The following is a 24,389-nucleotide window of genomic DNA, read 5'->3' as shown; positions in this document are numbered from 1 at the left end:
TGGGAACAGTGTTTCCCACGTCAAAATCAATAATCCCACGTTCAACCTAATTTAGGGGGGTAACTTAGCTTTTTAAAACAATTGGGGTGACGTGGGAGATCCTTAGCCCACGTGGGGTTTTTTTGAAATTTATCACGTCAACGCGAGTTTGGCGAAATTACGAAAATGTCCATATATATAACACAGAAAAAAATTTCCTATTTCCCACGTTAATATTAGCGAATTTACTGTGCATTTCTCTCAAAATTTCAAACATTTTAACGTCACCACGTTCATCCCACGGGCGATCTGATTTTCGTCGATTTTCTTGATTTCCGGCACCTACAAATGGCAAAGAAGGTTAGTATATCTCCCGTAATCTTGTTTGGATCAAGTTATTGCTCATATTATTGAGATTTGATTGAGATTTTTCGGTTTGAAATTTTAGGGTTTACGGTTTGAATAATGCTTAAAATGTTTTGATTCTTGGTTGTTTTTGTTGAATTGATTGGGGGGTTTTGTGTTAGACAACGTGTAGATTTGATTTATGTGAAAATCGGAGGCTGAAACGACTAAAATTTGGTCGAAAATGACTGTCGAAGAGATCGGCAGTCCGACGTGGGAACAGTGTTTACCACGTCAAAATCGTGCATTCCACGTTTAGCCAAGATTGGCTGTTTTTAGGGGGGTAAAGTAGCTTTTTTAAAATATTGGGAAGCTGGGGAAATTCGTTAGAACACAGTGGACCTTTTAGAGTTTTAGTTTTCATGAGGGGGTAAATTGAGATTTTTCTTATCTAGGGTTTTTGATTGTGTAGTTTTCGAATTTTATATCCGTTTTTTCGAATTTCATCGTTTTACGAGATATGGACTCGTATTTTTCAGATGTCCGAAGGATTTTTCGATTGTTTCCATTCTAGGGTTTTTCAACTTTTAGAATTCGAATTTCAATTCCGTTTTTTCGAATTTCATCGTTTTACGAGATATGGACTCGTATTTTTTAGATTTTCGAAGGATTTTTCGATTGTTCCCATTCTAGGGTTTTTCAACTTTTAGAATTCGAATTTCAATTTCGTTTTTTCGAATTTCATCGTTTTACGAGATATAGACTTGTATTTTTCAAATTTTCGAAGGATTTTTCGATTGTTTCCATTTTAGGGTTTTTCAACTTTTAGAATTCGAATTTCAATTTCGTTTATTCAGATTTCACCGTTTTACTAGATATGGACTCTTATCTTTCAGATTTCTGAAGGATTTTTCGATTGTTGCCATTCTAGGTTATTTCAACTTTTAAAATAGGAATTTCAGTTTCATTTTTTCGAATTTAACCGTTTTATGAGATATGGACTCGTATTTTCCAGATTTCTGAAGAATTTTTCGATTGTTCCCATTCTAGAGTTTTTCAACTTTTAGAATTCGAATTTCAATTTCGTTTTTTCGAATTTAACCGTTTTACAAGATATAGACTCGTATTTTTCAGATTTTTGAAGGATTTTTCGATTGTTTCCGTTCTAGGGTTTTCAATTTTTAGAATTCGAATTTCAATTTCGTTTTTTCGGATTTCACCGTTTTACGAGATATGGACTCGTATTTTTCAGATTTTCAAAGGATTTTTCGATTGTTGCCATTCTAGGGTATTTCAACTTTTAGAATTCGAATTTCAATTCTATTTTTTCAAATTTCATCGTTTTACGAGATATAGACTCGTATTTTTCAGATTTTCAAAGGATTTTTTTATTGTTCCCATTCTAGGGTTTTTCAACTTTTAGAATTCGAATTTCAATTCTGTTTGTTCGGATTTAACCGTTTTACGAGATATGGACTCTTATCTTTCAGATTTTCGAAGGATTTTTCGATTGTTGTCATTCTAGGTTATTTCAACTTTTAAAATTGGAATTTCAGTTTCATTTTTTCGAATTTAACTGTTTTACGAGATATGGACTCGTATTTTCCAGATTTCTGAAGGATTTTTCGATTGTTCCCATTCTAGAGTTTTTCAATTTTTAGAATTCGAATTTCAATTTCATTTTTTCGAATTTAATCGTTTTACGAGATATGGACTCGTATTTTTCAGATTTCTGAAGGATTTTTCGATTGTTCACATTCTAGAGTTTTTCAACTTTTAGAATTCAAATTTCAATTTCGTTTTTTCGAATTTAACCGTTTTACGAGATATGGACTTGTATTTTTCAGATTTTCGAAGGATTTTCTAATTGTTTCCGTTCTAGGGTATTTCAACTTTTAGAATTCGAATTTCAATTCTGTTTTTTCAAATTTTAACGTTTTACGAGATATGGACTCTTATCTTTCAGATTTTCAAAGGATTTTTCGATTGTTGCCATTCTAGGGTATTTAAACTTTTAGAATTCGAATTTCAATTTCGTTTATTCGAATTTAACCTTTTTACGAGATATGGACTCGTATTTTCTAAATTTTCGAAGGATTTTTCGATTGTTTCTATTCTAGGGTTTTTCAACTTTTAAAATTCGAATTTCAGTTTCATTTTTTCAGATTTCACCGTTTTTAGATATATCGACTCATATTTTTCAGATTTTCGAAAGATTTTTCGATTGTTCCCATTTTAGGGATTTTCAATTTTCAGAATTCAAATTTCAATTCCGTTATCAGGCGGTTAAATCTTGTTTTTTAAGTTTTGTCATTTTCTTTTTGATTATTTGGTATTTTTCATCTTTTTATGTTTTTCTACATATACATTTGTTTACATATTTGTTTTTACTCATGTCTAACAAATTTTTTACATTGTCTCAGGATATTTCTCGCAAAAGAAGACGGGTTGACAGCGAGCTGCGAATCCCCGACGAGACCAGACACTTCCGGGCAGAGGCGATATGTCGTGCACAGCGTGTCGCATTATCTCGGATTACTACTACATTGACCCCAAATCAGCTACAACTATTTGAGAGGACATGTTTCGGGTATCTCCTTCGTTTACCCGAAATCAAATTCTCCGAGATGTTGGTTTATGCGTTTCTACTCCGACAGCTACATCGACCCTCTGCCAGAGACGAGTTTTGGTTTAGGGTTAGTGGGGTTGATGTCAGATTTAGTCTGTTCGAGTTTGCACTAGTGACAGGTCTATCGTTTAGTCGACAGACTGATGTCTCTTCATATATGCCTCGCTCTTCCGGACATAGGATCAGAGATACTTACTTTCGAGGTTTTTCGACGGTGCAGTATCACGACTTAGAGCGTATTTTCTTGTCGAGGCCATGGGGGGATGACGATATTGACGCTGTCAAGATGGCCTTGTTGTATATTCTTCACATTGTTTTGTTGGGGAATGATCGACGAAAGAAGGTGTCCACGGATTACTTCCAGTTAGTTGATCATTTGGACGGGTTTAATTCCTACCCGTGGGGCGTTGTTGTGTGGCAGATGACATACGATTCTATGTCACAGGCGAGTGAGAGAGTCTGTTCTGGACGGATGTCAAAAATCTGTAAATACGATTTTTACAAATTTTCGTTCGTATTTCAGGTAAGTTTTATATTATCATTTATATATATTAATTGACAAAAATAAAAATTGATTTATTTACATCGTAAATGATTATATTACAGTTTTGGATATACGAGACTCTAGAGACGTTACACGATTGGATTGACTTTGTCGATCTCTATTCGTCCCCCCGGATGTTGAGGTGGCGTACGCGAGACGTCCCTAGTTAGACTCATATAGGCGTATTTTCAGTGGTGATCCGGTATGTACTAGTTAATTAATAAGTCGATTAATTCATTATATGTTACAATTATTTTGACTTATATATCTTCATCATTAGGAGGATGTTACATTCCCTCTTGAGCCATCATCGATCGAGGAGGGTTTACCGTGGTATGCTGAGATTCGTGAGTACACCGGTTTACCTGATGCTGATTCTTCCTCATCTTCTTCGGTTTCGATCGCTACTACAAACGGGGCTTCTCCATCCTCAGGCCCTTCAGATGTACCCGTCGAGACTTCTGAGACACATGAGGAGCCCATTCAGCATCCTGTTATGGATCAGTCGATATGTTCCCCTGTTGTTCAGAGTCCACGGACAGACCATCCTGCAGTGGAGGACCACCCTGGACTAGAGGACGATTCCACCCATCATGCCACCAAGCAATGTCCCCCATTCGTATCACCCAGTTTTTCTACATTAGATGCTACATTAGCACACTGGGGTGCTACGATTTTACGTGAGATATCGAGTTTTCGTGATGATATCTCTTCCCAGATGATCGATTACGTGACGATGTCTCTTCCCAGATGACTCGATTAGAGGATCGTATGACTCGTTTGGAGGACATCGTCACGCGTACATATCCAGCCTCCGTCGCTCAGATTGTAAAATCACTTTTAATTTATTACTTACATAAAATGTCTACAGTGTTATTATTCTGACAACTATTATTACATTCGCACAGGAGAGGGACGAGGATATCCCACCGACATCCCCTATTGATACCGCAATACCATCCCGTCACCCACACGAGGTCCGTATGATATTTCAAATTTATATTTATTGTTAAATGTCATTATTATATTATAATATTGTTATATATGAAATGTCACTAATTAAGTTATTATTACTAATATCTTAGGGTAGTGGCCTGGAGGACGCACCGGTTAGTCCTTCTGTTGCATCGATCGAGGGTTCTCTCCGAACACCTTCCCCGAAAGTTTAGGTTAACTTTATTTTTAAATTGTCATTGATTGATCTGTCTTTTCAATTATATTATTTATTTAATGATGTTTTGACTGTCTTTCAGGACGAGCGATTATGGTTACTTGCTGATATCCCGAGCTCGACCAAAAAAATTGTGGATATTGGTTCACAGGAGGAGGACTTCCAGGAGGATGATTTTGAGGTCATCCCTATTGAGGTATATTAATTATACTTAGTATATAAATAGTTGTATATACTGGTCATTGAGATGTTCAAAATTTGTATTTTCTAGTCTGCCGAGGGAGCACGCGTGGTGGACTTGACCGTGTTTCAAGATTCTCCAGCTAAACCTCCTCCCGCATACGTGGAGAAGGTAAGATAAATCGATTAATGCTAATTGTTGCGTAAGATGAATGATGAATTAATTATTTTTTTGGGATCATGCAGATGATTCGTATAACACGTGGCCGGATCGTCTGGAAGGGTCCGCTGGTTCACACCCCGTATACGAATCCACTCAAAGGGAGGGTGAAATGGCAACCTACGGTCATTCCATCCTCTGCCTCTGAGCGTGAGGAATCTTTCCTCACATGGTACACCAGCGCTGCGGCTTCCGACTCACATGATGTCTACTTCATCGGGTCGAAGTCAACGGACAGCTTCTGAAGGCTTGTTGTAGAGTTGCGCGAATGGTTGACCGACGATGTGAGTTGTCTATACTATATAATTTGATAAAAAGCTAGATATATTTATTAATAACTAACACGTGAACTTGTTTATACCATTTTAGCATGTGGATTCCTTTTTGGCTTTATTACGTCGGCAGCAGAACGATCACCAGTCGACTATCTCACAGCGTTGGACGACTGCCCACACATTCTTCGAAGGCCATATTGAGATGGCTTGGAAGAGTTGACAGACCACACTGATTGGAGAGTTTGAGTTTTCGGGGCTCTTCACGAGGATGGTTGATGCATCGTACACCCTGAGATTGTTGTACAAACCATGGAGGATGGTCGATCAGGTAGAGTTTATATATATTTCTATTATATTCAATTGGTTAACGACAACGAATTGTAACTAAAATGTCTCATTGTTTATAGGTTTTCATCCCTATAAACTTCGAGAACGCACATTGGGTCGTCGGAGTTATAGATTTTCGTGAGTGGTCGATTACGGTGTATGATTCAGATGTTTCATATTCGGGGAATATAGGGACTCTAGAGCAACGCATGCGACCGTACATGACCTTTATTCCTGCGTTATTAGAGGCGACGACTTTTTGGACAGCTTCTAGGAGGACTCCACGACGTGATCCCCTCACTTTACATCGAGCGTCGGATGTCCCTCAGCAGGGGTTGGGCTCTGGTGACTGTGGCGTTTTTATGTTGCGATTTTTTGAGTGTTTGACGTTGACACGGAGCTACGTTTTTCCCCGAGAGTGGTCTACCTCTATGCGTCGACGATTAGCGATACAGTTATATTTTCATTGTATCGAATAGCTCACGGATGTATATTTATCGTTATTTCTATGTTTAGATGTATATATTTATTGTATGTTCATATGTATATGATATACTTTATTTGTGGTTATATATGGATGTGTATCGTATTTGAGTTCATTTTTTAAATAATCTTGTCATGAAAAAACAATAAAAACGTATAATTACTCAAACATTTACACAATTGAAACAATTAGAGAAAATAAAGTAATACTGAAATAAAGTAACACTAAATTTATTACATCAAATGACAATATAATTACACATTCGAAACAATAATAAAAATACATCGGTTACATAAACCTGAAGTACAACAATGAAGAATCATATAAAAAATAAAATTGAGTATAAGCATGTCAAGATCTCGTTCCTTTGCCTTTTGTATGTGAACGCTGGGGGACAGAGCTCGGGACCGGTGCTGGGGATTTACATTGGGTTCGTGTATGCCCCGGTTCATGGGAACGACTACAAATCCTCAGTGTAACAATTTCTCCTTGTGATGGACGTCGATTTCTATTGGCTGGACGACTTGGACGACGACTATCGAGGACGGGGGGTAATATAACTCTGTCTTCCGGTGAGTGTAACCAATCACATTGATTTCCAAGAGGATTGATTGGTTCCTGATATATTGCACGATAAATATCGGTGCGGAAGAATGGATGAACCCATGCGTGCACATTCGTCAGTCTTATATGTCGTGCAACGGCAATGACATGCTTGCACGGAATAAGTGAAAGCTGAAACTTTCTACACGTGCATGACATGTCACCAAAGTCCACAATACCCATGAATCCACCAAATCCAACAACCTGATACCGAGTAGGTGTAATCGGTCAAACATCCAGACTTGCAGACTTTGAAAGACGATTACTGATCTTATCTTCCGTCCAAGGGGTGAGGAAGTTATGACATTCACCTGTAACTCAGAAAAAATATTAAGAACACATTTGGTAATATGATTAACAAAGTGGAAAAAAGTATATGAGATAACTTTTAATTAATATCGATTTGATACTTACTTGCATGGGTTCTCCTCTCGTAAAACCATCGTTGCATTGTACCACGAATAAACTCCAAGAGCATGGTTATAGGTAGGCCCCGTGCATGTCTGACAAGGGCATTAAATGACTCAGCAATATTTGTGGTCATGATATTGTATCAATGCCCTGGAAAGTACGCTCTACTCCAACGATGAAAGCTGACATCCCGTAGATAAGCTCCAGCTTGGGGGTTCATTGAGTCAATGGATTGCATCATCAAACCAAATTCAGACTCTGTGTATGATTTAGCGGCTTTCCAATATGCACCCGCGACTTGTAAGAGGGAAAAAAATATGAAAACTCATTGTAAGCAAAATGTTTGAAAATGATAAACTGTTATAAATTTAATTACTTGTTTACAATATACCTTTGAGTCCCGTTTATACTTTGCCCGCATGTTACACAGAAGGTGATGACAACAGCATCCATGGTGGACATCTGGAAAGACTTCAGCCATTGCCGAGTAGATAACATGATGTCGATCGGAGATTATTACAAGCTCAGAGAGGTCAGGGATGCATTCTTTAATTCTCATAAGAAACCAACACCACGTGTCGTGATCTTCTTTTTTGCTGACACCGAAACCAATAGGGTATATTTGATTATTACCATCAAGAGCCACCGCAATAAATAAATGCCTCAGATATCGACTTTTAAGGAAAGCAGCGTCAATGCAAAAAACGGGGCGAAGATATTGACTAAACGTACGAACGGAACATCCTAACGCCATGAAAAAATTTGTAAATCGATGCTCATCATCTGTTTCAATAGCAGTAACGGTGCCCGGATTAGTACGTTGTAAATTGTAGCAATAATCTGGTAACAGCATAAAAGATTCCTCCGGTGAACCTCTCAATGAATTGATAGCCCAATTTCTTGCCCGCCAAGCCTGTGAGTAGGAAATATCAATTTTATATCGGTCGGCGATGTCTACAATTATTTCTTTAGGCCGATAAATTCGATCAATCATCACAAACTTTGATCTCATTAATTGACCTAAAGCTCGGGCCCCAGCTTGTCTGTGATGTGTTATGATTTGATCAACTAAATATGTGTGGGTAGGATTCATAAAGTTGATCCCCCACACATCACCGACAGTGGACTTGGTTGCATGTATATACCACATACAATGTTCAGCCTTGCATTTAATTTCCCATCGTTTCTTGTCAGACTTTTTGACACCAAATTGAAATCCTTTAAGTAAGGCGAATTGTCTTATGACGTCAATCAATTGGACTTTACTGTGAAAAATATCACCAATCTTGACCTCATTCTCCTCTCGGATTGATCTGGAACCACTTGATGATGCTGATGGTTATAGAGGAAAATCAGGAAGCCACCTAAATGGATCAGTGGGGACATTGTCAAAAAACGGCCCAGAATAATTTCCACCACCTGAAATAGGATCTTCAAGCCGTAAACTATCCATACCCTCGGTTACTGATGCCATATACTCAGGCTTTACATCGTCTGAAGGAATGTCGGGCATATCATTTCCATCGAAGTCACCCCAATAGGGAACTATATTTTTTTCTCCATGAGCCCATGAGTTTGCAATATATAATGGGTCATTACTGAAATCAATCAACTTTTCCAAATCGTATTCTTTTTTGACCCAACTGTTTTCTTTTTCATCTTCATCTTCATCTTCATCTTCTTCTTTCTACCCTTCAATTGGGGTACATGTAACAAAAACAGGAATACATTCCTGAAAGTACTGGGACATATCAAGAAGACCTTGCACATCTTCATCATTTTGGATCTGGATGGGATAGTCGAGCTCAATTTTTCTTGGCTTCATTGATACTTGAATGTAGTTTTTCATTAGATCAATACTGCAATACTCCGTCAAAAGCTCAATAAATCCCTCGAATGTTGTTCCATAAGGGATTTTAATCAATTGTTTGGCTCCTCCAACATATTTCATTGTGTTGTTGCGACCTTGAATCCATTCTCCCTGGTAACGAACCGATGCATAACCCTCCATTTTAAATATCAATCCTACAATGACAAGTTTTTGAAGATAATTATTCAGGTATAAAAAAAAAAATCAATAATAACTATGTAAATCAGCCGTACAATTATTAATAATTAAAAAAAACTCCTAATATTTTTCTAATATGTTATTTATCCCCCTATAATTATTTAACAATTTATATAACACTTTTGTATGTTATCTTATATCAAAATGCATCTATCTGTTTGTAACGTTCTATTTAAAACGTTTTTATAATATCTATACTTTGAAATAGATATTCAAATTCTATACTTTGAATTACTTTAAAATATCAATAATAAATAATTTCTGCAAAAATCTGAAAAATACTAGTGGATATATCCTAAAACGATAAAATTCAAAAAAAACTGAGCTTAAATTCGAATTCTAAAAATTGAAATACCCTAGAATGGTAATAATCAAACAATTCTAAAAAAATCTGAAAAATACGAGTTGATATATGCTAAAACGGTGAAATTCAAAAAAACAAAACTGAAATTTGAATCCTAAAAGTTGAAATACCATAGAATGACAACAATCGAAAAATTCTTCAGAAATAAGAAAAATGTGCATTGATATATCCTAAAGCGGTGAAACTCTAAAAAACCTATAATTTTAATTATAATGCGCCTACAATGTTTAATATGAAAATACGCCCTAATTTTAATAACATTTCATTTGACACCCTTGTATGTCGTCTTGTATCAAAGCAATCCCTATATATTTTTAACATGTTATATAAATCATGTATATATTGTAAAATATCTAAAACCCCCATAACAATGTAAAATATCCAAAAACCCCCTATATTTATTCTAAATTACATTTAACCCCTCATATTTGTCAAATATTACATTTAACCCCTATATTGCGACATAAAAACTATACTTAATAAATAAAATGAAGTTTTAGGGTAAGATTGACATAAATACCTTTTTTTGATGAATAGTATTTTTTCGAGTCGAATTCAAAAATACGAACTTCCTTCATCCGAACGAATCCCTACTAATTGATGTTAACAAAAAAAATGAAAGTGAGAGTAAGTGTTTGAGTGATATGAGAAGTGTGTGGAAATAAAATGAGTGAGGAGAGTTTATATAGATGAAGGGAAGGGTATTTTTGACATTTTAGAAAAAGTAATGAAATATATAAATAAATATGAAAATGCCTTTACAATATAAAATATCCAAAAATCCCCCATATTTATCTTAAATTACATTTAACCCCCCATACTTGTCAAATATTGTATTTAACCCCCATATTACGACATAAAAACTATACTTAACAAATAAAATGAAGTTTTAGGATAAGATTGACATAAATACCTTTTTTTGATGAATAGTATTTTTTCGAGTCGAATTCAAAAATACGAACTTCCTTCGTCCGAACGAATCCCTACTAATTGATGTTGAAAAAAAATTAAAGTGAGAGTGAATGTTTGAGTGATATGAGAAGTGTGGAAATAAAATGAGTGAGGAGGGTTTATATAGATGAGGGGAAGGGTATTTTTGACATTTTAAAAAAAGTAATGAAATATATAAATAAATATGAAAATGCCTTTACAATGTAAAATATCCAAAAACCCTCCATATTTATCCTAAATTACATTTAATCCTATAGTGAGTGAGGAGAGTTATATAAATGAAGGGAGGGATAATTTTGTCATTTTAGAAAAAGTTTTAAATAAATAAATAAATATCAAAATGCTTTTATAGTGTAAAATATCTAAAAACCCCCCATATTTATCTAACATTCCATTAAAACCCTTATAGTGAGTGGGAGAGTTATATAAATATGAGGGGAAGGGTAATTTTGGTATTTAAAAAAAGGCATAGGCATTTTTTTTTGGAACAGTGATTTTGGGTATTTTGGCTTGGAAATAATGATTTTGAGCATTTTGGCTATTTTTTAAAATTTCCCTATAATATAAACGCACACATGTGTGTTGTGTGCTCAAAATTATGATTCCGTGGGATAACATCACTTGATGTTACCTAACAATCACACTTTTTTCTTTTTTTAATTAAAGAATTGCACTTTGTTTCACTAAATAAGGGTTGCTTTGGTTGGGGGATAAAAATAATATTTTTGTAATTTACTTTTTATAATATATTTTATTTTATTTTTTATTATTAATAGTGATATAATATGTAATATAACATATAATCTTAATACTACATTTATTTTTAGTATTAAAAAATTATTAAGTTAATCTTTATTTTATTATAATTATATTTTTATTTATTAATTTTTAGAACAAATATATATTTATTTTCAATTAATATAACAAATAACATGAAAAATATTTTAGAATAATTATATTAAAGAACATTTAAGTAAAATAATATTGTAATATTTTTTTATTACCTCTAACTAAATACAATAATTATTTATATTTATTAATTTTTATCAACTCTTATTAAACATAATAATAATTTAAGTAATTTTTGAAATAATCTATTTTTAAAATAATATATTATTTCTAGTAATAAAATATTACTCAAACCAAGACACTCTAAAAGATTCAACTTTCAAATTTTTTATTAAAAAATTAAATTTTCAAATTTTTCATTCAAGATATCAAACTAGTCATCTTACTTTTAAAGCAAAATAAAACAAATAATTATAATTGAGTTTGTCTTGTACTTTAAAAAAAATATTAAAACTTTATTATGTCTATTAAAAAATCTAAAAATTCGGTATTTCAATACGAAATCTAAAAGTTCCGTCTTTGTAATAGGAAAAAACAAATTAAATTTTTTTATTGAAGGATAAAGTTTTCAGATTTCCCTATTGAAGATACTAAAGTAATTAGCTTATTTTCAAAATAAAAAAATACAAACAGTCGTAATTGTGTTGGTACCTGCCAAAATCTAAGGAAAAGCAGAGTTGGTTCACTATGCGAACCAGAGAAGCTTAAAATGAGTGAGAAACAATTTCGTTTTCTATTACTTGTATATTTGATCTTTACATGCAATGACTTTATATACTGTAAATTACAATCTATTTTCGGTAACATAATATTGTACAATCTGCTCATCAATATAAACATGATTCTAGGGATGTGATTGCTAGTTATCTGGGATATGATATGGATTCTGATTTGCTTGATCTTCTGGATATGATTTGCATGATTTCCAGGGATGTGGATGTGATTCTGATTTCCAATACTCCCCCTCAAGCTGGTGGTTTGTAGATGTCATAAACTCCAAGCTTGTGTAAGAGATAAAAATGTTGTCTTAATCCCAGAGGTTTGGTGAATATGTCAGCCAACTGTTCTATGGTTCGAATGTGATAAGGTTTTATTAAGCCTTCCTGTATTTTGTCTCTTACAAAGTGACAGTCGATCTTTATATGCTTAGTTCTTTCATGGAAGACTGGATTGGTAGAGATATCCTTTGCTGCCTTATTGTCACAATAGAGTTCAACTGGTTCTGAGATTATCACACCCAGATCTTCTAATAGACCACGAATCCATATTATTTCACAAGTAGTTTTTGCCATTGCCCGATATTTTGCTTCAGTTGAAGAAAGAGAGACGGTAGGTTGCTTCTTTGTTTTCCATGAGATAAAAGAATCCCCAAGTTTTACACAGAAACCTGTCAGTGATTTCCTTGTCATGGGACATGTGCCCCAGTCTGAGTCGCAGTAAGCCGTTACTTTCAGGTTTTTATCGCGAGGGAATAATAACCCTAGACCTGGACATCCTTTTAGGTATTTAATCACTTTTAAGGCTGCATCCATGTGAGACTGTTTTGGTGCATGCATGAATTGACTGAGGATCTAAACTGTATAACTAATGTCTGGTCTGGTCATTATGAGATAGATTAGTCGTTCCACTAGTCGTTGATATTCGATATGATCCTGTAATGACGAGTCTTCTGCTGTTTCACTGTTATGATCGTACTTTTGACTAGTGAGTTTGACATTTTGTTCTATTGGGATTATACTTGGTTTGCAAGCAGATAATCCAGTGTCTGCTATTAACTCCAAGGCATATTTCCTTTGGCTGAGGACGATTCCATCTGCAGATCGAGCAATTTTAATCCCTAAAAAATATTTTGGAGATCCTAAATCTTTAATCCTGAATGACTTATGGAGGTGAGTTTTCAGCTCTTTTATAGCGATTGTGTCATTCCTAGTTATGAGGATATCATATACATAAACTACTAGGCATATGAATGATTTTCCTTGTCTTTTTGTGAACAAGGCATAATCATGTCTTGACTGTTTGAAACTCAACGTGATCAATGCTTCAGTAATTTTGGTGTTCCATTGTCGGGATATTTGTTTCAGGCCATACAGAGACTTTCGCAGTCGACATACCAGATTATTCTCCCCCTGTCTGCGAATTCCTAGTGGAACTTCCATATAGATTTCTTCATCTAAGTCCCCATGAAGAAAAGCATTGTGAACGTCCATCTGATGAATAGACTAATCATAAGAGGCTGCAATGGCAAGGAGTGTGCGAACTGTAACATGTTTGATGACAGGCGAAAAAGTCTCTTGGTAATCAAGTCCTTCCTGTTGGGTGAATCCTTTTGCAACCAATCGAGCTTTATACCGTTCAATGGAGCCATCAGCCCGGTGCTTGATCTTGAAGACCTATTTGCAACCGATGGGTTTTCTATGAGATGGTCGTGGTACTAAGTCCCAAGTTTTATTGAGATATAGAGCTTTTAACTCTTCTGCCATTGCCTGACACCATTGAGGTAATTAAACTGCTTCTGAATAGGAGTTAGGTTCTCGATGTGTAGAGATGTGACTGATGCAGACTCTGTGCTATGGAGATAACCTGTCATAATTAATATATTGAGAGATAGTATAAGGTTCAGATGAAACAACACAAACATAGTCAGTGCTCCAAATAGGAGGTTTTGTGGTTCGTGATGATCGTCTCAAGGGAACTTATGCAGGATCATTAGAGGTAACTGGAACATCCATGGATGGTGAAGTTGGATCTTGAATAGGTGAAGGTGAGTCAACACCTTGTTCAGATCCTGTTGATAGACCGCTAGTGTTGCGAGGCAATGGGATAACATCATATCTTTCTTTAAGGAACTCATTGTGTGTCATTAGTGGTGAACCAATGGGTGTCGTGTCTGTAATCTCATTAGCGAAAGGAAAAAACATCTTCATGAAATGTGACATCTCTACTGATGAAGAATTTATCTGCAGCCATATCATAAAGATGATATCCATTTTGTAGTGGGGGATATCCCATGAAGACACAACGAGTTGCTCGAGTGTCAAATTTGTCTATTTGCTGAAGTTTGGTGGAGTAGCAGAGACACCCAAATACTTTTAAATTCCTGATGTCTGGTTTTTTGCCAAAGAGAAGTTCATAAGGTGTTTTGTCACCCAGAACCTTGGTTGGCATTCTATTGATTAGATAGGCTGCCGTGACCACACAATCTCCCCAGAATTTAGGTGGTATTTTGGATTGGTGTTTAAGGGCATGGGCTACTTCCAATAGATGCCTATGTTTGCATTCCATAGTACCATTTTGTTGTGGTGTGTAAGGGCATAAACTTTCATGTAGAATTCATTGAGAATTAAGGTAGGTAGTGGTGGTATGGTTAAAAAATTCTTTGGCATTATCTGTTTGGATTCGTTGGATTTTTGTGTGGAATTGAGTTTGGACCATGGATACGAATTTCGGAAAAAGGTATGTGTTTGGGCTTTTGAGTTCATGAGGTATAACCATGTGGCACGTGAAAAGTCGTCTACTATGGTAAGGAAGTATTTGGATCCATCATAATTAGGAGTACTATAAGGTCCCCAAATATCCAAATGTATCAATTGGAATGGTTTTGTGGTTGAAGTAGTGCTTGTGGGAAAGATAGTGCGAGTTTGCTTAGCAAGGGGGCAAATGGGACATTTTGGATATGGAATAGTACTCGAATGCCCTAATCTTTGATGAGAAATTAATGACATTTTATTAATTTGATTTGTATTACAGTAGGGAGAAGTAATACAAGTTTTATTCAATAAAGAAAATGTCTTGGGGTTCGATGTCCAGTAGTATAGCCTATGTTGTTCTTTACCCAAGCCCATCAGATTGCCAGTCGAATGGTCCTGAAATATGCATATAGTAGGTAGAAAAGTTACTACACATTTGTTGTCTATGCATAGTTTGGAAACGGAGATGAGGTTAAAGCGGAATGTGGGTATACAAAGGGCATTTTTAAGTTTGAGTTTATCTAATTGGACATCTCCTATTTGTGTGGCTTGAGTTGTGGTCCCATTTGGTAATTTGACAAGTGTTGGAGGAGACAGATATTTTTTGTTGGTACAAAATTTTGGGGAACATATTATATGGTCACTAGCCCCTAAATCTATTATCCAAACATCCGAAGAAATAAAAGTATTAAAACACAAAACCGTACCTGCGTAGGGAGTGGAGATGTCATTGCCCTTTGGTATCTGATTCAGAAGTTGGATCAATTGATCATATTGTTCAGATGAAAGACCGGTTGTAGCTCCCATACTGGTTAAAGCCGTTTGATTTGCAGTGGGCCTTTCTACCTTTGTTTTGCTGAATCCAGGATGACCATGCAGCTTCCAACAAGTGTCTTTAGTGTGATTACGTCGCTTGCAATAATCACAATATAGCTTTCCCTTTTGTTTGGGTGGCTGATTGTAATTATTAAAATTGCTTAGGACTTAACGAAAATTGTTAAAACTTTGGGTGCCAAATTGATTTTGAGCTGTGGACGAATATGCGCCGTTAGATCTCTTGACTCCATCCTGGCCGTTCATCTTGCCATGTAAATTAAAACCTTGAGCTGGCCCTATTTCATTATCTTCTCCAGGCGCCTCATTCCTTTGATAAGCAGCCAAAGCCGTCATGCCTTTTTCTTCATGGTGACCGAGACTCCTCTGGCTTTCATCTTGGACGGCAAGATGATATACACGTCGCAGTGAAGGTGCCTCCACAAAAGTGAGAATATGGGTTCTGAAAGTCGCAAATCCTTCATTCAGCCCCATCAAAAAACGCGTCAACCTTTCCCGTTCCTTTGCGCGTTGAATCTGTCGGAGAACCTTCGGTGGTGCAACGATCGACTCCTTAAAGACATCCAATTCGTTCCAGGTGACAGAAAGCTTGTTGAAGTAGTTCGTGACGGACAGATTTTCTTGTCGGATCTCCGCAAGAATCTGTCGAACGTTGTAGATCTTTGCAAGATCTAAAGCTCCATACATGTCTTTGATGAATCCCCATAGTTCGCTAGTGTCTTCTGTAGGTGGTAAACCAGCTGCAATTTCTTTAGTCAAGCAGTTGCTGATCCAGGCTTGGACAAGGGTGTTACATCGCATCCAAAATCGGACAAGATCGGGTTTCGACGGCATGGGTACAGTGCCATCGACGAATCCAATCTTGTCTTTTGCGATGAGTGCTCTTCTGAAATCTCTAACCCACTGTGCATAATTCTCGGCTCTGGTCAGCGTCTGTTTTATCAACACGAGTTCTGGTCCATCCGATGGTGAAGCATAAAGAACATCTCCAGGCTCCGGTTTATTTTTGTTTGTATGAACCAGCCGAAACGCTAGCATTTGTAATGTTTCGGTGGTGCATTCAGGTGATACAGGATCGACGGACGTTGCTTTGATTGGTTCCATCTAATCCAATCTTTTTCTTTGTGCAGGTTAATGGAATGCAAGTATGTTGGAACTGAAGATCAAAGAAGGAGCAATTCGGAAGATCAAAGAATGAGCAATTCGGAACGTTGCTCTGATACCATGCCAAAATCTAAGGAAAAGCAGAGTTAGTTCACTATGCAAACCAGAGAAGCTTAAAATGAGTAAGAAACAATTTCGTTTTCTATTACTTGTATATTTGATCTTTACATGCAATGACTTTATATACTGTAAATTACAATCTATTTTCGGTAACATAATATTGTACAATCTGCTCATCAATATAAATATGATTCTAGGGATGTGATTGCTAGTTATCTGGGATATGATATGGATTCTGATTTGCTTGATCTTCTGGATATGATTTGCATGATTTCCAAGGATGTGGATGTGATTCTGATTTCCAATAGTACCTTCAATAGAAAATTTAAAAGTTTGATTCCATTAATAGAAAATTTTGATAATTCATTCTCACTCTTTAATAGGAAAAAAACAAAGTAAACTTTTTGTTATAAAAACAAAAATATTAAATTTTTTATTAAAAGTATTAAACTGCTATTTTATTTCTGTAACAAAACAAATAATTTTAATTATATTTGTTTGATATTTTTAATAAAAAATATTGAAAGTCTTGTTTTTATATGAGAAAATTTTAGAGCTAAAGTCTTTTTAGTAAAATAGAACAAAGTTTGCATTCTTTAAAAAAAAAAAAAAAAACTGATAATTCAATATCTCTAAATGTTTTTAACTGTTTATGATACATTCAAGTTTCAATTCACATATCTTCAGTTTCCATCATATTGTAGGGTTTTGAAGAATTAGTGGGCAAACATAACAAACGTGCATTTGCAGTGATTTTCCTTGCGTTGGAAGTAATTTCATTCCTTCTGGATGCATGTGGAAAAACCTAGAGAAATTTCCTTCTCGCTGCACTTATTTTTTCAGCATTTGCGTGTGTGCTGACAACTTTCACTTGTCTCATTGATAGAGGCCTAATTACCAAAGTTTATTTCCGCAGGCCCAAGAAGAGAATAGAGGAAGCAGACCCAAATTCAGAGGAAAGGATGAAACTCCCAGCTGAAGATTCAAGGATGGACATGATGGAGGATAATCTGGGAATTACAGAAGCTGATCTGGAGCAGAATAAGCTTGGCCATTCAGCTGTGACCACTTGGCAGCGTATGAGTGGGCAAGAGGCAGAATTCGGTTAAGGAAAACGCATGCTTTTATAGGGCAGCAGAAAAAGGAGAAAAGGAGCTTGGTTTTTATGAAAATGATGTACTGAAGTTGTTATGAAGAAAGAGGGATCTGGCTCTCAAACTCCAGAATTATCAGTGTCCATTTATTTTATTCCAGTTTATTTTCCTTTTATGTTTTCATTACACTGTTTTATTGCTTGAGTTGAGTTGAGAAACATTTGATGTAAACCTTTGCCTTGATGAATGAATGAATGAATGGGATGGAAAGCTATTTCTATTGAATGGATTGAGTGTGTTATATTGATTGAGTGCACAATATACAAAATGAATGCTGCCTGCTGAGGCCATGAATATTACAGGTTCCTCTTCTTCCCTTTATTCTGCCAAGAGACTTTGAAGCTGGAGCAGTAGAGATCTTGGCCTGAACAGGTACGCAACAAACTTGGTATTAGAGCCGTTGTTGCTGGGTTATGGTAAAAACTAGAATGGAAGGGAGAGTGAAAGATTTAGAAGAAAACCTTAAAAGCCTAACGGAAAAGGTGACCATTATGGATGAAAGATTTGTAAAATCAGAACACCAAACAGCTTTTCGGTTTGACAAGCTTGATGAAAATTTGCACGAGATAAGACAACTTCTATTGAAGGATACAAAGGGGAAGGACAACGAAACAGTAGTGGCACCTACTGTCACCCAAGATCCACCACAATTTTATACAGAACCATTGACCACTAGAGCAAACTTTGGGTTTCAGCAGCCGATTCCTCCACCACAGCAACCTCCCTACCCACACAACGACGGTGTAGCGTTGGGAGAATCGTCTAGAAACCATCGACCACCGCGTTACGCCGCTACGGAGATGACGAATCGGCGTGACCATTATCACCAAAAATTGGAGATGCCTCTGTTCAGTGGAGTGGACTCATGGGGGTGGGCAGCCAGGGTCGAGCGCTATTTCCAGATGAATGGCATAGACGAACGGGAGCGTTTGGCGGTAGTAATATTCTGCTTGGAAGGAGAAGCGTTGAGTTGGTTCCAGTTCAGGGAGCTATGACGGCCATTCCGGGAGTGGAGAGAGTTAAAGGAGGAGATACTCCTTCGATTTGGTTCGTCCCAACACCGGACGCCGCATGAACAGCTCATATTACACAGGCAAACGGGAATGGTGGCTGAGTACAGGGCCCGTTTCGAGCAGCTGGTGGTGATGCTTCCGTCGACACCAACAGAGTGGGTGCGAGGAGCCTTCACCGCCGGTCTGAAACACTGAATCCAGGCCAAGCTTCGTCTCCAGGCGCCGATGGACCTTTTCTCCTTGATGTAGCTAGCGACAGATATAGAGGAAAGAGACCGGGTCGTGCACGGGTCGGATTGTGACCCAGTTCCTACTAGGGCAGCCCAAGCCTTTGTAACTCCACCCAACATCCAACCCGGCCTAAGCTCTCTACTCAGCAAAACACACCATTCACTCACCAGCCCAACTGCTATCCACACCGGCCCATATTCTTTTCCCACCACAAAACCTCCAAACCCCTTAACCCACACCACTCCAACGCAGCCCAACCACTCCAACTCAACCCAGACGCCCGCCCGCCACCAAGATCCGCACCCGCTTCAGCGACCCGACTCCGCCTATTATTTCCCTCACTCCAGCGTGTCCTCTCCTCATTCCCATTTACAAAATAATTCCACCCTAACTTCCTCTCCGATGACGGAAGTTTCGTCCGACGCTGCCTCACTCCTTTCATCGACTGAAACGCTCCGTCACCTTCCTCTGCCACCTCCCACACCAAATCAACCACCCATTTCTTCTTCTCCTCGTTTCAACTCGTTCAATCGCCGCCCTAACCTAGCTTCCAGACCCGAGTATCCGCATCTCTCCCAATCAGAAATCCAGACCCGTATAGCGCAAGGCTTGTGTTTCAAGTGTGCAGGTAAGTTCGGTCCGAACCACCAGTGCCCTTTCAAACAACTTCGTTTGATGCTTTGTGATAAAGATGAACATGACACAACGGATGTTTTGGAAGAAGACAGCCAACTCCAGCGCTGCCACGGTGAGGAGATGGAGCTTTCCCGTCACTCCGTTGCTGGAATCAGTACCCCTAAGACATTGAATTTTTTGGGTAAAATTCACACTTCCCTTGTCATCATTTTGGTGGACTCCGGCGCTTCCCATAGCTTCATTTCTCAACAATTGGTCAACAAATTGCGACTTCCATGCTCTCCAGCAACCTTTCAGGTGATCATCGAAAATGGCAGTTCAGTCGCCGGCGGAGAGAAGTGTCCAGGTGTTGAGCTAGTGTTACCGGATATGAAATTTCTTCATGACTATTTTGTCTTTCCGTTGGGCAACGTGGATGTCATTCTTGGTGTGGATTGGCTAGCTACTCTGGGCGTTATTAAAAGCAACTGGCAGGACCTCACTATGATGTTTCACTGGAAAGGGCGAAAAATTAGGCTTCAAGGGGATCCCTCATTAGTCACCCAAGAAACTTCTTTAAAGGCTGTTTCCAAATCGCTTAACACGGGTACCCATTGCTATTGGATTCAGTTAACTACATCGGAAAATAATTCAGAAGAGTCTCCAAATACAGTAGCGACAAGGCAGAGTCTCCAGAAGTAGTTTAGTGAATTTTGGCAAAATTCTAGCATTTGTTTGAGGAGCCCACCGGGTTACCGCCACGTCGGACACATGACCATGCCATTCGTTTGTATGATGTCATCGCACCGCCGAATGTCAGACCGTATCGTTATCCTCACCACCAGAAGAATGAAATTGAGCGCCAAATCAGGGAAATGCTTCACGCTGAAATTATCCAACCAAGCCACAGTCCATTTTCCAACCCTGTTTTTCTGGTCCAAAAGAAAAACGGTGGATGGCGTTTTTGCGTTGACTACCACGCCCTCAACAAAATTACAGTTCCAGATAAGTTTCCCATCCCTGTTATTGATGAACTATTGGATGAGTTATCTGGTGCTACCATCTTTTCTAAACTTGACCTGAAATCTGGCTACCACCAAATCAGAATTATTGATTCTGATGTGGAGAAAACAACCTTTCGAACTCATAACGGCCATTATCAGTTTCTGGTAATACCCTTCGGGCTGTCCAACGCCCCTGCCACGTTTTAGGCTCTAATGAATGAAGTCTTTAGGGCTCATTTACGGTAGTTCATCCTTGTTTTTTTTTATGATATTTTAATTTACAGTCGAAATTTAACTGCTCACTTGGAACATTTGAGTTTAGCCCTCCAGCTGCTTTCAGATCATCAGCTTCTTTTAAACCAGAAAAAATGCTCTTTCGGGGTCTCTCGCTTGGAATATTTGGGTTATATTATTTCAGCTGACGGTGTGGCTGCCGATCCCCAGAAAATTCAGTGTATGCTTGATTGGCCGCAACCATGGGACATCACTCAGTTACGGGGATTCTTGGGCCTTACAGGGTATTATCGTCGCTTCGTGCGCCATTATGGACAAATTGCAGCTCCATTGACACAACTTCTGAAAAAGAATTCTTTTCATTGGGGTGATGAATCCACTGCTGCCTTTGAGAGACTGAAGACAGCCATGACCACTGTTCCAGTGCTAGCCATGCCAGACTTTAATCAGCTTTTTCTAGTAGAGACGGATGCTTCTTCCACAGGCATTGGAGTTGTCCTTATGCAGGAAGGCAGACCCATTTCCTTCATGAGTCAGACCCTCTCCCCTAGAAATCAAGTGAAGTCTGTCTATGAACGAGAGTTGATGGCAATTGTGATGGCCTTGCAAAAGTGGCGTCATTATTTATTGGGGCGGCATTTCATTGTTCGAACTGATTAGAAAAGTTTGAAACACTTGATGAAACAAACTATTATTAGTGGAGATCAACAACGCTGGGTAATGAAACTTTTGGGCTTCGACTTTGAGATTCAGTATAGACCTGGCTTGGAGAATAAGGCGGCTGATGCTCTGTCCCGTCTTCCTGCAGCATCTCTTACTCTAACTTCTATCTCAGCAGGCCACTGGGTGGAGGGTGCGGTACTTGATCAGGAAGTCCGCTCCGACGACCACTATAAACGGCTAATCCAAGATTTATTACAAGACCCTTCCAGCCACACTAAATTTTCCTTAAAAAATGGGACTCTCTTTTATAAAAACAGATTGGTGTTGCTTTCTTATTCTACATTTCTTCCAGCCCTGCTTCGTGAGTTCCATTCTTCACCTTTCGGTGGCCATTCAGGGTTTTTTCGCACTTACAAGAAAATAGCAGCAGTTTTTTATTGGATTGGCATGAAAAAATGTATTAGATACTTTGTAGCCCACTGTGAAATCTGCCAAAGAAATAAGTATCAAGCCATGAGTCCAACAGGCCTCTTACAGCCCCTTCCAGTCCCTAATAAAGTTTGGGAGGACATATCTATGGACTTCATTGGGGGTCTTCCAAGAACGAAAAAGGGAGATACCATTTTGGTGATAGTAGATCGATTAACCAAGTATAGCCATTTCCTCGTGCTTTCCCACCTGTATACGGCCAAAGAGGTGGTTGCCTTATTTGGAAAAGAGATAGTTAGGCTTCATGGTTACCCTCGCTCAATCGTATCGGATCGCGATCACCTATTTATGAGTCACTTTTGGGGGGAACTTTTTCGTTCCGTGGGTACAACCCTCAAGTTCAGCAGCGCATATCATCCACAATCTGATGGTCAAACTGAAATTGTCAACCGTGGCCTTGAAACGTATCTTCGATGCTTTTGTTCTCAACAACCAAAGGATTGGGTTAAATGGATCAATTGGGCGGAGTATTGGTATAATACCACTTTCCATAGTTCTCTTGGGATGACTCCTTTTAAGGCTTTATATGGGAGAGATCCCCCAACGCTCTTTCGGTGGGGTTCTGAAGCCTCCAAAATCGATGAGGTTGGCGCTTTTCTACAGCAAAGAGATGCCATCCTGCTTGAGTTAAAACAGCAGCTCCATAAAGCCCAAGATAGGATGAAACGTCAAGCTGATTTGAAACGACGTGAGCTCCACTTTGAAGTTGGTAAGCAAGTGTTCCTTAAAATTCAGTCTTACCGTTTCAAGTCTCTTGCTAAGAAGCTCAATGAAAAATTGAGCCCTCGCTTCTACGGCCCTTATGTCATCCTTGAAAAAATTGGTGTGATTGCCTACCGTCTTGCTTTACCTTCCACGAATAAAATCCATCCGGTTTTCCATGTGTCGCAGTTAAAAAGGGTCTTAGGGGCTGCTATACAGCCACAACCCCTGCCTGGCTGCCTCTCGGGGGACTTAGAATTGCAATTACAGTCGGAAGCCTTATTGGATACTCGTTATTCAAAAAATGGTCACTTGCAAGTCCTCATCAAATGGCATACTCTTTCGGACTGTGTAAACTCTTGGGAGGATTACATTGCCTTATGGGATTGCTTTCCCGAATTTCACCTTGAGGACAAGGTGCGTCTCCGTGGGGGGGGGGGTATTGATAGAGGCCTAATTACCAAAGTTTATTTCCGCAGGCCTAAGAAGAGAATAGAGGAAGCAGACCCAGATTCAGAGGAAAGGATGAAACTCCCAGCTGAAGATTCAAGGATGGACATGATGAAGGATAATCTGGGAATTACAGAAGCTGATCTGGAGCAGAATAAGCTTGGCCATTCAGTTGTGACCACTTGGCAGCATATGAGTGGGCAGGAGGCAAAATTCGGTTAAGGAAAATGCATGCTTTTATAGGGTAGCAGAAAAAGGAGAAAAGGAGCTTGGTTTTTATGAAAATGATGTACTGAAGTTGTTATGAAGAATGAGGGATCTGGCTCTCAAACTCCAGAATTATCAGTGTCCATTTATTTTATTCCAGTTTATTTTCCTTTTATGTTTTCATTACACTGTTTTATTGCTTGAGTTGAGTTGAGAAACATTTGATGTAAACCTTTGCCTTGATGAATGAATGAATGAATGGGATGGAAAGCTATTTCTATTGAATGGATTGAGTGTGTTATATTGATTGAGTGCACAATATACAAAATGAATGCTGCCTGCTAAGGCCATGAATATTACAGGTTCCTCTTCTTCCCTTTATTCTGCCAAGAGACTTTGAAGCTGAAGCAGTAGAGATCTTGGCCTGAACAGGTACGCAACACTCATTAAAAAATCCAACATCTCAACCACACCAGACGTCGAGAGGTAGCTTGGAGTAGTCGAGTTTTCCTTCTCGGTGATCCAGTTGATTGTTACATGTCTAGCTGTTTTCGGTGTCAAGATCATCACCAAGTACAATGCCTCAGTTTTGCTGCTGCTCTTTGCTATAATCGCTGTTGTGTTCATTTTCAGGAAGAATGAAAATGGTGCTGATATGTCAATGTCATCAAGCCTGGCAAACAATATTTCATCACTTGT

At 38.0% G+C, this 24,389-nt stretch overlaps 2 long non-coding RNA genes across 2 annotated transcripts; both read left to right on the top strand.

Annotated features, from left to right (window-relative positions):
- The first annotated feature begins 3,339 nt into the window (after positions 1-3,339).
- LOC123193747 lies at positions 3,340-4,207 on the top strand. The gene is made up of 3 exons (XR_006497129.1): positions 3,340-3,476; positions 3,560-3,699; positions 3,778-4,207. It is a non-coding gene; the product is annotated as an uncharacterized LOC123193747 (long non-coding RNA).
- Positions 4,208-4,435: 228 nt separating this feature from the next.
- LOC123193746 lies at positions 4,436-5,346 on the top strand. The gene is made up of 5 exons (XR_006497128.1): positions 4,436-4,474; positions 4,583-4,666; positions 4,751-4,864; positions 4,940-5,020; positions 5,095-5,346. It is a non-coding gene; the product is annotated as an uncharacterized LOC123193746 (long non-coding RNA).
- The last annotated feature ends 19,043 nt before the right edge of the window (positions 5,347-24,389 follow it).

This window comes from Mangifera indica, chromosome 12 (assembly GCF_011075055.1).
Source record: "Mangifera indica cultivar Alphonso chromosome 12, CATAS_Mindica_2.1, whole genome shotgun sequence".
Classification (NCBI taxonomy): Eukaryota; Viridiplantae; Streptophyta; class Magnoliopsida; order Sapindales; family Anacardiaceae; genus Mangifera; species Mangifera indica.
The sequence above is the reverse complement of the archived record's forward strand: the minus strand, read 5'-3'. Positions and strand labels throughout refer to the sequence as shown.